Here is an 11,760-nt window from a genome sequence, read left to right as displayed (position 1 = left end):
CTCTCTCTGTGTCCCCAAAACGTTTTCATCCCCAGCTCCTCCAGCCCTCATTACCCTGAGTAATAAAGCCCAGGAACAGTGAGTATGGAAGCCGCCCGGCCTATGGCCAGCTTAGCAAGCAAACCTGGGTGTCCACATGATTCTCCTCCAAATTATGGGACTGACTGTGGACGTGCCATGTGCAGATGGGCCAGAAAGCCATCTAGCCCCAAGCAGAGGCCCTGGTAAAGGGAAGGCTGGAGGAGGAAACCAACTACCCCATGTCCAGACTCTTTCCACCCCCACCTCCAGCAGGTCACCCACATGCCCCTCTATTACCAGGGGGCATGTGCCCATTCTGCTGTTGAAGGCTCACCCACCGCTGTCCCCTTTGTTTCTGTGCTGTCTTCCCAGCTGGGCAGAGAACTGTGTGTTCAGCAGACCTGGTCCAGTCTCCACAGCTGTGTGACACCAAACAAGTCACTGAGCGCCTCTGAGACCTTTGTGTCTTCATCCAGGGGTTTGCTTTATAAAGTCGTGTGTGGATTGTGTGAGCATCTGTAAAATGCTTGGCCCAAGTTCATCCTGTCACTCACTAGGCAATCCCCAGCCTTTAGCACAGGAACTAACGGATAACACACTCATTAAATTTCAACTCCATTCACCCTGTGGTTCTTGGCGCTGTGGTGAGCACAGGGTCCATGGGAACAGAGTCGTTGGGCACTCTGGGGTTAAGGAATGTTTTTCTCCACCTTGGGAAGTGCCCCTGAAACCATTTTGGCGACAGAAAGTCATCTCAGTCAAACTGGCTCTTCATGTCAAGTTCCCTTCATGCTTCCCCCAAAGCAGGCAGGGACATGCATACTTTCTTTGTGTAAGTAAGCTCACCTTGGGGTCTTACCTGGTGTCACTCATCTGTTCCCTTGTCATCTTGACCAGCATGCATTGAGACCCATGGCGACTGCTGCTCTCTGGGAGCTCATGGGGGAGTAAGACGCAGTCCATGTCCAGCGGCAACATTCAGTCCCTGGGACTCCGATAAGGACTGTGCAGTGCCCTAATGAAGTCCAGGGATTTCTCTCTGGAGAGATCATGAAAGGCTTCAGGGAGGAGGTGTACTGTAAAGATGATTAGGACCCAGTTGTGCAGATACAGATGTTGACCAAGTAACCCATGTGGGCAGTGGCCACTTCATGGTGAGGCTACTAGAGCTTAAGCTTAAAGGAAGGACCTTCATTTGTATAGTCCCTTCCAAGCTTGGGGAGGACCTTACCAACTAGTTCTTATGTTCTGGTAGAATTTGCATCTGTTAGATATTCTAACCACAGTGAAGTAAGGCCACTGTCTCTTTCTGCTCAGACTGCCCCTCCCCTGCTTCCCTGTGTCTGTGGATGTTGGAGTGGCCAAGAGCACCATGTTTGGGAGGCAGGTAAGGGGTAGTTGAATGGAGGCAGGGGCTTATTTAGTTTAGTGGGATTACTTATGTGCTTATCAGCCGAGTATAGCAATGGCTTCCAGGAATTCCCCTGCTGCCCACTGTGTGGAGTGTCCCCCCCCCCCAACTCACACACACACAATCACAGGAGATGGCAGGGTCAGAAATCATACTGCAATAGAGACACGTCCTCTGGGGCCCAGAACCAGCATTTGGTAGAAGAGAAACAGGTTGTAAAGATATCAGGTGAGAAACAGCCAGTGGAATGCCTCATAGACGTGTTCCCAGCAGTTAATGAAATATATTTGTATTTCTATATAAAGAGAGAGAAAGATTAGATTTTGAATTTTGTGATGTTTATGGAATTTTCCAGCTTTTAACTTTTGTAGCTTATTGTGATTTCTTTTCTCATTATAAACAGATGTTCTTGTTCACACCTAATTTGTGTCCATACTTTTATGGTCTTTTTCTTATTTGTAGAAATTGTACATGTGTCGCCCCTCATCCCAGGGGACAGCAGCTGTTCGTCCTCAGAGGCGCTGGGGTCCAAGAGCTGGTATCTGGGAGCCAGACCCTACGCAGTGGCCTTCCTTCCTGGACATGGGGCTTTTCCGTGCACAGCCCCTCTCCGAGTTTCTGTGTGGCCATTCATTGCAGACCTTCTCTTGGGGAGGCAAAGAAGGTTGCATTATACTAGGTAAAGCTTATCTTTGGCATCTGCCAAGATGCATACATTTCCCCTCCCTGTGCCCACAGCCTTCCACCCACTGCAAACCCTCCCTTCCCTTTGCCCTCTATGCCGGGTGTTCAATAGTGTGTGCTTTTATTCCTGTCTCCTTTCTTTCTGGTCAAGACAGGGTTGTCTCTCTGGGTGGAAAGAGGCAGTGTGTTCGCGGAGTGCAGCTGCGTCTCAAAGGTACTTTGTTGGCGAGTTATGAATTTGCCTTTGCTAGTGTGGGGAAACAGGGAGATGCTTTGGCTTTCCACACACACACACACACACACACACACACACACACACTGAAATTGATGTTATTTCTTTGCCAGTGGTACCCAAGGAAATGTTTTGTTCCATTTCCTCCCCTTTCAGGCTGAGCTCTATTTATGTTTGGAGCTGGGGCACTGCCACTAAGAACCATTGTCATTACCACCAGCGCCTGAGGCTGGCCAAATTCAGCAGCTGTGGTTTCATGCCTACCCTCACCAAGGTTTATTTCCTTGACAACATGTTCTTGTTTGGACCCAACTTTCTCGGTTTTTCTGTCATTGGTTTTTTTCCCCCCTCTCCTTTCCGACCCCCCCACCCACCGCCTTACAGTTTCATAGGGCTTAAAATTAAAAAGGAAAAAGGAGTGTGTTGAGGCTGCAGGAAGAGAGTTGGAAAAAGGCAGAGGGTACAAGGGGCCAGTGGTGGGACGTTTTCACCGTAAATAACCATATCAAATTCATTATGACTTTGATGGTCACCACTCTTCTCCACCCGCAAGCCACACAACACTCACCCTGGGTCTTACCCACCCTAGCTTTTTAAGACAGAATATCTAGGTGGCCTAAGGGGACCCCTGACCCCTATATCCTGTTCCTTTCTCCCTGCTTGGCTACTTTTCTCCTTGATAAAAAGAGAGAGTGAGAGATAATTAACAAAAAACATGGCCCCAGGACAATGAAACAACTGGCCTTGGCCGGCAAGAAATTTATCCTGGGTTTTCTAGGCGAACTTTCTCCCATCAATCTTGCCTTCACCCTCCGTGTGGGTGGAGGCAATAGGAACACCCAGCCCCTCCCCTGAGCAAATGCTTTCTTTTGACAGGGAACAAAAAGAAGTCTCTACGCAGGCAGGCCATGGTGAAATCTGGGTGGTAAGGGGCCCAGCACAATGGATCCCTGTTCCTCCGCAGGCCGGTGTTTTACAACAGGGGAGGGGCGGGTGTGAGTGGTCTGATGATGGAAACAATTGCCTCAATTCAGGCCTACAAACATATCTGCTGTTCCACACGGAGCCCAGAAAAGAGAAAAGCGACAAAGACAAGAGGAGGGGACAGAATTCCAACCAAAGACATCAGGCTGACAATCTACCCCTGACCTGTGCGTCCCAGGAAGGAAATGCATGGTGAGGCAGGCCTCAGGGACCCGCGGACACATCTGAATGGCCATCGCTGGACTCTGATTTATTGATGAAGCCTAAGCCACTCACTAGAGAAAGGCCAGGGGTTCTTTGTCTTCCAGAGAAAGTGCAATAGGCCACAAGGGCCCAGACCTTTGGGGACGCCCGCCGGTCCGTCCTTTCTCTTGCCCTCTCCTCCCTGCAAATGTACCCGCGGATGTAAAAATGACCGGGGATGTGCCTGGTGACAAGTCCGGCCACTTGAGGTCTCCTTAAGAGGGTATTATCGTCGGGGAAAATATTTGTGCTGTGAAGATGCCACACTCCACGTTGTTAATAGCTCTCCTCTCTGAAGGATAATTGCGCCCCTGGCGGGCTGTCAGGGGCGCCCTTGGAGAAAGCCCCTCTACACAGACCAAGATGGGGACATTGTGTTCCCCTACTTGAGCAGAGGGGAAGGTGATCACAAGGGCAGCCCGCGTTGTAAATTACCATTACAACAAAAACAGACAGCGCCTTGTCTGCCCCTGCACCCTTCCAATGAGTGATGGCTGGATGGTGGGGGGAGCCCAGCAGAGACTAGGTGTCCTCTCCACTGGGGCTGGGCACTTGGGTTCTGAGCTGATGAGCTGGAGCATCCAAGATGCTCCCTGGGAGACAAGACAGAGACCCTGACACCTGGCACAGTTGCTAAACCACTTAACCCAGGTTTTTTTGGCTGAATATACATCTCTTCCTGTCTTCCTCTGCCAACCTCCAGCCTTAGTCACTACCTAAAGGAAAGAAAGGAGAGAGAGAGAGAAAGAGAGAGAGAGAGAGAGAGAGAGGAGGGAAGAAACTAACCACCATTTGTAGCTAAGAATAAGGGAGGACAACGTGATTTTTACTAAAAGTGAATTTCTCATTCTTGATAGGAATTCTGAAGAAATACCAAGTCAATGCTGGTCATCAACCAGGCATGACATCACCTTACAGGTGAGGTACCTGTCACCTGGAGCGTTATTACCTATGTTAACTTTTGTAGTCATAGAGGGGGGGGGGTTTCTCACTCTTTTAAAGCAACAAGTTTTCAAAACATATCCCTCTCCCTTAGTTACTCTGCACACATCCTTGGTTTTAAACACAAGATACCAGATTGGATTGGACTTCCTTTACTGACTCGTGTCAGGTGAACTAGAACGTGTGTTTGCATTGGATGTGGGGAACAGGCTATAAGCAGGCAGGGTCGTTATAGCCTAAGGCTTAGTTTTAAGACTAAGCCTTTCCTCTCCTTTTAATACTAAGATCTTTTCAAAACTAAGCTTTTCCCATACCCTTGACTGTTGCATGATAGGGGGTGGTGCGCTCTTGTGAGGAATCCCATTATGTCTCAGACTTTGTATCAGAGACTTCCTTGTTTGTATATTGGATTAAAGGTTTTGATTTCTACACTATAAAATGGGGCAGAGGAACTCATGCAGGAGGAGAGCAGAGAAAGGCCACGTGAAGGAGAAGAGAAGCAGCCAAGATGGCGGAGTGCTGAAGGAGAAGCCAGTTTGTGCAGAGTTTGTGCAGAGAGAAGGAGATGGGGAACAAAGGTGAATAAGGCCGGTGAGGTTAGAAACCTTTGATTCTAGGAAACTTGGACAAGTCAGTAGCTTTGGAAGCCCTGAATGGAAAGGGAAATGATTTCCCACTGTGTATATTTCTTGCATGCCGGGTACAAGCTAGGATTAAAAGGTAATGGCCCACCAGTTCTTGGCTCCATTGTTTCATTTTCATCTGTCCGAATCAAATGCAAACCTGCATGGGCCAGGCAGCTGTGATGGTGGCCATGGCTACTGGCCTGACAAAGACCATCTCAATCTAGTCCAAGCTTTTCCATTACTCCCAGATAGAACCCTCACCTGTAAAGCCCTCCTGTACCAGCCCCTGGCAACCACCAACCTGCTTTCTGGTTCTACAAACCTAACTATTGTGTCTATTTTGTATAACTAGATTCTGAGGACGATGTCATATACTTACAGGCACTCAATAAAAGTTGATTCGATGGCCCTGGCCAGTTGGCTCAGTGGTAGAGCGTCGGCCTGGCGTGCAGATGTCCCGGGTTCGATTCCCGGCCAGGGCACACAGGAGAAGCGCCCATCTGCTTCTCTACCCCTCCCCCTCTTCTTCCTGTCTGTCTCTCTCTTCCCCTCCCGCAGCCGAGGCTCCACTGGAGCAAAGATGGCCCGGGCGCTGGGGATCGCTCCTTAGCCTCTACCCCAGGCGCTAGAGTGGCTCTGGTCACGACAGAGCGACACCCCGGAGGGGCAGAGCATCGCCCCCTGGTGGGCAGAGTGTCGCCCCTGGTGGGCATGCCGGGTGGATCCCAGTTGGGCGCATGCGGGAGTCTGTCTGACTGTCTCTCCCCATTTCCAGCTTCAGAAAAATACAAAAAAAAAAAAAAGGTTGGTTTGATGAGCACAATGTACCAAGACTACCAAAGTCACTTAGGGCTTAGAACCATGATATTGAAGTATTCTCATACTAGAATGTTAATTAAGAGAATCAAACATTCCTTGTTTCTCCCCCTAGTATGATTTAGGTCTTATTGATAAATGAGGGACAGGCAAGGTTGAGTGAATGCCTTTTCAGCAGTCCCAAAGCCACATGTTGAAGCCCTAGACCTCAAGGTGAGGTTATTTAGAAATAGGGCCAATGTAAGATAATTAGATTAGGTTGAAGTCATTAGAGTGGGGCTCCATGATGGAATTAATGCTGTTATAAGAAGAGACACTGGAGACCTTTCTCTTTCTTCCTCTCTCTCTCCAGTTTCTGTGTCAGGACACAGTGAAGAGAATGAAGCAATCCAGGAAGAGAGCTCTCACCAGACCCAACCATGCAGGCATCTGAGCCTGGACTTTCAGCCACCAGAACAGGGAGAAGTGAATGTCTGTTGTCTAAGCCCCAGTCCATAGTGTTCTGTTATGGCCGCCTGTGCTGACCAAAGCATAAGTGTTAAAAGAGCTAAAGAAAACTGTATTTCACAACAGCAAAAATCACCCCAGGAAATTGTAGAAGGCAAAGGGGAGTTCCTAGAAGATGCAAGGAATTGGGATGAGGTAATGATTTGAAGTTTAATGAGTCCTGACAGGCAATGTGTTTGAGAAGAATTTATAAAAACTGAATTTCAAAAGGGCTTCAAGCTGTTGGGAATAAGGTGAAGAGAAAGGAGTGGGGAGTTCATGAAGAACTCTAAGTTCTTACCTTTTAGCTCTGGGTTTCCAGGTTCACTCTGTTAACAGCATGCAGTAAAAGAAATAACAGGAATGGGAGGTTGGAGAAGTTGGGGGCTTCCCTGCCTGTGACAAAACCAGTGGGAATCCCTCTCAGGGGCCAGCTGTGTTTAGTCCCTTTCTGGGCTCTGCTCATGGTTAAAGAACTTGTGTAGTTCTTTAACTCTGCGTTCTGAAACAAAAGAACTGCTTTATAAATGGAGGGAAAAGGTCCACACCGAGAAACCACACAGGGGAGTGGCAAGATGTGGAGTGAGAGTCGAAAGTGATAGGTAAAATGGCTACTCAGCCACCATCTTTCTTAAGAACAATGCAGGCCTGAAGCAGGAAGAAGGACTTGCCTACTCAGTAACCCAGCTCAGGCCTCCCTTGCAGCTGGATGCTGGTAAGGGAGGATTGGATTAGGGTGCAGACAATTTTGAGGAACTGAGGTGCCACTCCCAACCACAAACAGAAGAAGCGATTCTTGTAGCCCTCTTTGCCCAAGGCCCTTTGATGAATCCATATAATCCCTGCTCCATCCCTCCTTCAGGTCTCAACCTGCCTGCATCCAGGCATTTTTAAAAGTAAACTTTCCTTTTAGAACATACTAGCCTCGTGTTTTTTGTTCAGCCTGTGGTTTCTGCCTTTCAGAAAGATATAAATTTGAATCCTGAATTTTATTTTTCTGGGAGCTGTCTGATCTAAGCATCAGCATACTCATAGGTAAGTTGAGGACAAGGAGTTGCTATGACATTCAAGCAAAGCTGCAATTCACTGAGAGCTCCAAGCATCACATGATTTGGTTCCATGAGCTCTAATCACAGGGTGTCCTGCAGGCTGGTTTTACCACCAGCTTTCCTGGTGCCAAGTCTCCCTCCCTGGAGAGCACATGGTGTTTCTGGAGAGGTTGAAACCACATTTCGGGGGCCACTTGGAAACTGACCCTCAGGAAAGCCATCCGGGGCCTTCTCTGCATTCTGGACATTTTTCTCTGACTGTCTGTGATTGCAGCTGGATGCTGTTGACTGGAAATAATATAAGAGATGGTCTAACCTGCAATGATGTCTCACTGCTCTTAGCTTAAGTCAAAAACTTCCTACCACTGCTGCAGTATCATGAGGGACACAATGATACAACACCACATGCCGAGTGGCTTAAAACAACAGCCAAGTCCTGCCCAGAGGCCAGGAGTCCCAAATGAAGGTGTGGGCAGGACTGGTTCCCTCTGAGGGTGGGAGAAATGGTCTGTCCCAGGCCCTTTCCTTGGCTGGTGGAAGGCATCTTCCCCCTGTGTCTCTTCAAGTGGCATTCTCTCTACACATGCCTGCCTCTGGGCCTAAACTTTCCCTTTCTATAAAGACACCAGTCATATTGAATTAGAGTCTATACTAATGACCTCATTTTAATCTGATTATCTCTCTAAAGACCTTCTCTCCAAATAAGGCCACTTCTGAGGCTCTGGGGATCAGGACTCCAACCTATCTTTTCCAGGGGCTACCAGTCTGCCCATAGGATGGCTCACAGATCCATGCACTCTCTGTCCCCTTCCTCTCCAGTCTCAGAGCTCCCTTGTTCAAGGGCTCCACCAGGCCCCAGTGGACCAAGTCCTCTGCATGACTTCTCACCTAACACCAATCCATCCTCTGGGGCTCAGCAAGGATACTCTTCTCCTGGGAGACCTGCTTCAAACAGCATTCATCTGTCTAGGGTTAATAGCAAATGTCTCCATAGCATGGGTCAGAGTCTGTCACTGCAGATGGTTTTATTCTGACTCCCTCACTAGAATTCTATTTTGATTAGCACTTGGGTTACTAAATATGCTGAGTGATGACAAGTCACATAAATTCCATTCACCTAGACTATATTGTTTATTTCTCCCTCCTTAATTTCCCACTCTTTCTCTTTCAGCTATCTTATTGAATTCACATATAATTCTCATAAACACCTTCAACGCCTTTTGGAGAAGCAAGTATAAGATAGGCTGCAAATTATAAAACCAATAGAAAGATGTTTTATTTACCCAACTATTAACAGAGTTTTCCTCAGAGGAGGAGTTTAGGGTCTAGTGGTAGGAGAAAGGAAACTCTAGCTTTTTTATTTATATACTTTCTAATAATTGGTATTTTTGAAATATGTAGGACAATTCCAGGATTATTTTTATAATTAAAAACAAAGTAAAACTGGAAAATATAGGTAAACTGTTCATAACTATAAAAAATATAAAATGTTTATTGACCAAGAGAATTTTTAATCTGGAATAATGTTATTCAGTTTAATATTCATTTAAGGTTTTTTAAAAAAAATTCCTATAGAATTTTTTTACATTCTTTAAAAAGCCCAGAGATATTAAGCATCAAAGTTACTCCATTTCTCTTTCTCTCCCTCTCATTCTCTCTCCCTCTTTCCTCCTTTCTACAAATATTTATTAAGCACATACTAAAATATAGGTACTGGAAATACAAAGATCAGAAAATCAATATCTTATCCTCAAAGTGTTTATATTTCTTCATCTTCTAAAATTACAAATGTCCCTGAAAATCTGTTTTATACATACAACTCAGTTCCCAATTGGGATTAGTTTCTACTACAAAATGATTGCAATGTGCATAAGAGCTTCACCTGGGGCTGAACCCATATGATTTTACTTTGGGTTTTATAAAGTATTTTTATGCATGTTATTTCATATGATTCTCATAAAGGCCCATCGTGATCTACATTTTTCTGGTGAGTCAATTGTCAACATGAATTTGAAAGCTCAGAGTTAATGAAAAGTCCTCAGCCAAAGTGAGGACTCAGGCTTCCTGGCTCTCACGGCCGATTGTTGCCTCTTTCCCAATGTGTTTTTCCACACTTCTCCAAATGCTTATCTTTTCATTTCTGATGGGGAAACCAGGCCCCAAGCTCCGGACTTCAATTTCTCTTTGACAACGTGTAAATGTGTAATTGTAACAGCGGACCTTGTATCATGAGGCTGAATTGAGAACTTTCCAAGACACTCAACAAAAGCACCAGTGCTGTGGCTGCAACCGAAATTTGGGATAAAGCAGAGGCCCTAGGAATGGCCCAAGACAGGGAGAGGTTAGTAGCCACGCCATTCCAGGCAGAAGCATTTTCTCCTGGTGGAATGTGAAACCATCCTGGATCAAAGTATAGGAACCCTAACTGGTTTCTCTGATCAGTGAAAAAGGTGTTGAAGGCTCCAGTATGTGACATTCAGGTGCCCTGGTTAATTGTCTCTGCTTTATGGAAAAGAAACACACCCCTCCAAGATGTGGTCCTCTCACAGATCACACAGCAAGTCAGTTGCATAACAGAAATAGAAGACACATTCTTCCCTGGTTCCCTGGGCAGCTGTAGGTGAGGAAAGTCTTTCATCTGTGTGAGAAAGGTCATTTTGCTTAAAGAGCAAAGAGGAGTTACCCTGGCCGGGGGAGCTCAGTTAGTTAGAGTATCATCCTGATAGCCAACATTGTGGGTTCAATCTCTGGTCAGGGCACATACTAGAATCAACCAATAAATGCATAAATAAGTAGAACAACAAACTGATGTTTCTCTCTCTCTAAAATCAATAAATAAAAATATTTTTAAAAAGAGCAAAGAAGAGTTGCTTAATTTTCTACATGTATATTAACATAATCTCTCTTAATATTTACATGAACTGTCTATAGAAGTTTTACATATGTATGATTTCTACTATCTATCTTTCTATCATGCATCTGTATTTTGGTAGAATGTGACAGATGGAGACATGGGCATGGATACATAAAACCCAATAGCTGTGAATCCACAGCTATCAGAAATAGCAGCCTATAGAAGAAACGGAACAACCCGTGAAGTGTTTTGTTTTGTTTTTTTACCAGTCTGGCTTCTCTAGCAGTTACCCAGGTAGCCAGCTCACCACCCCTAACTCTCCCCTGCCAGCCTTCATTCTCACCTGGCCGGGCTGAAGGCAGAGACCTGACAAAGGACAGACAAGAACACTGCCCTGGGAGGTGCTGGGAAACATCTACAGATCTCCCGAGGGGAGGATGCTTTGCTGTTCGCTCTCATCTAGAGGACGCCCCAGTGGCCAGGGCAGCAGCAGTGGCCAGACCTCTTCCCCTGAGGGTTTGGAGAACCAGAGCTGTGGAAGCTGCATCCCTGGCAATTTGGCTCTGTGGGACTAGGGTTTTCCTCCCCAGCCTTGGCCGCTGCCTCTATGAGCTTGCGTCTGTCAAAGCATCACACTGGTTTTCAGTGTTAGAGCCTTGTGTGATTGGTTGACTCCCTTGTCCCCAAATCCTTACCCCCACTTTTTTTTCTTGGTAGATCTGGGAAATTTCCCTGATGCTACTCTATCAATGGAACCTACAGAGTCACCTCCATCCTGTTCAGTAAAATCCAAGTACCAATGGGTATCTGATCAGTCTCAATGAACTTGCTCCAGGGAGACATATGTCCAGCTGGAGACTGGCTCTCAGGAGAGGGTCACTGTTTGTAGGAGGTCGAGAGAAAACCCGGGACAGACAGGAGGGAAGCTTAGCTCATGCTCACATCCCAATAAGTTTTCTAAATTGCAAGGAGCATCCATTCAGTTTCTCTAATCAGCTTCAAAGGCCTAGCAAGGCTCCCTCTGCCATTGTGGGGCTGGTAATTCTGTGTCACAACTAATTACCACTTAATAGCCATGGTGGGCGCAAAGTCTCCAGTTTAAAGGCAAAGTTGATTTCTTCTTCCTGCATTCAGACCTCAGCTGCCCCTGAATGGTGGCGATTCCATGAGGTAATATGGCTGCGTCTCTACTACCTGCTGCCACCCACCATGGGCTCTGGCTCCAGTTGAGTGAGCTGTCTCCTCCCCTCCCCCTACCCCTCATCCCCGACAAAGATTATTTGTCATTAAAATGCTCAGGCTCGCTCTGCTCCCCTTTTACAATCTGGATGTTGCCTACACTTCGAGAAAGGTTTTTTGAAGGAAGATTAGCAGGATTAGGAAAGGTTCACATATGTTCAGCCTCACTCTTG

The sequence above is a fragment of the Saccopteryx bilineata genome, chromosome 2 (assembly GCF_036850765.1).
Source record: "Saccopteryx bilineata isolate mSacBil1 chromosome 2, mSacBil1_pri_phased_curated, whole genome shotgun sequence".
NCBI lineage: Eukaryota > Metazoa > Chordata > Mammalia > Chiroptera > Emballonuridae > Saccopteryx > Saccopteryx bilineata.
This window is presented reverse-complemented; position numbering follows the sequence as displayed.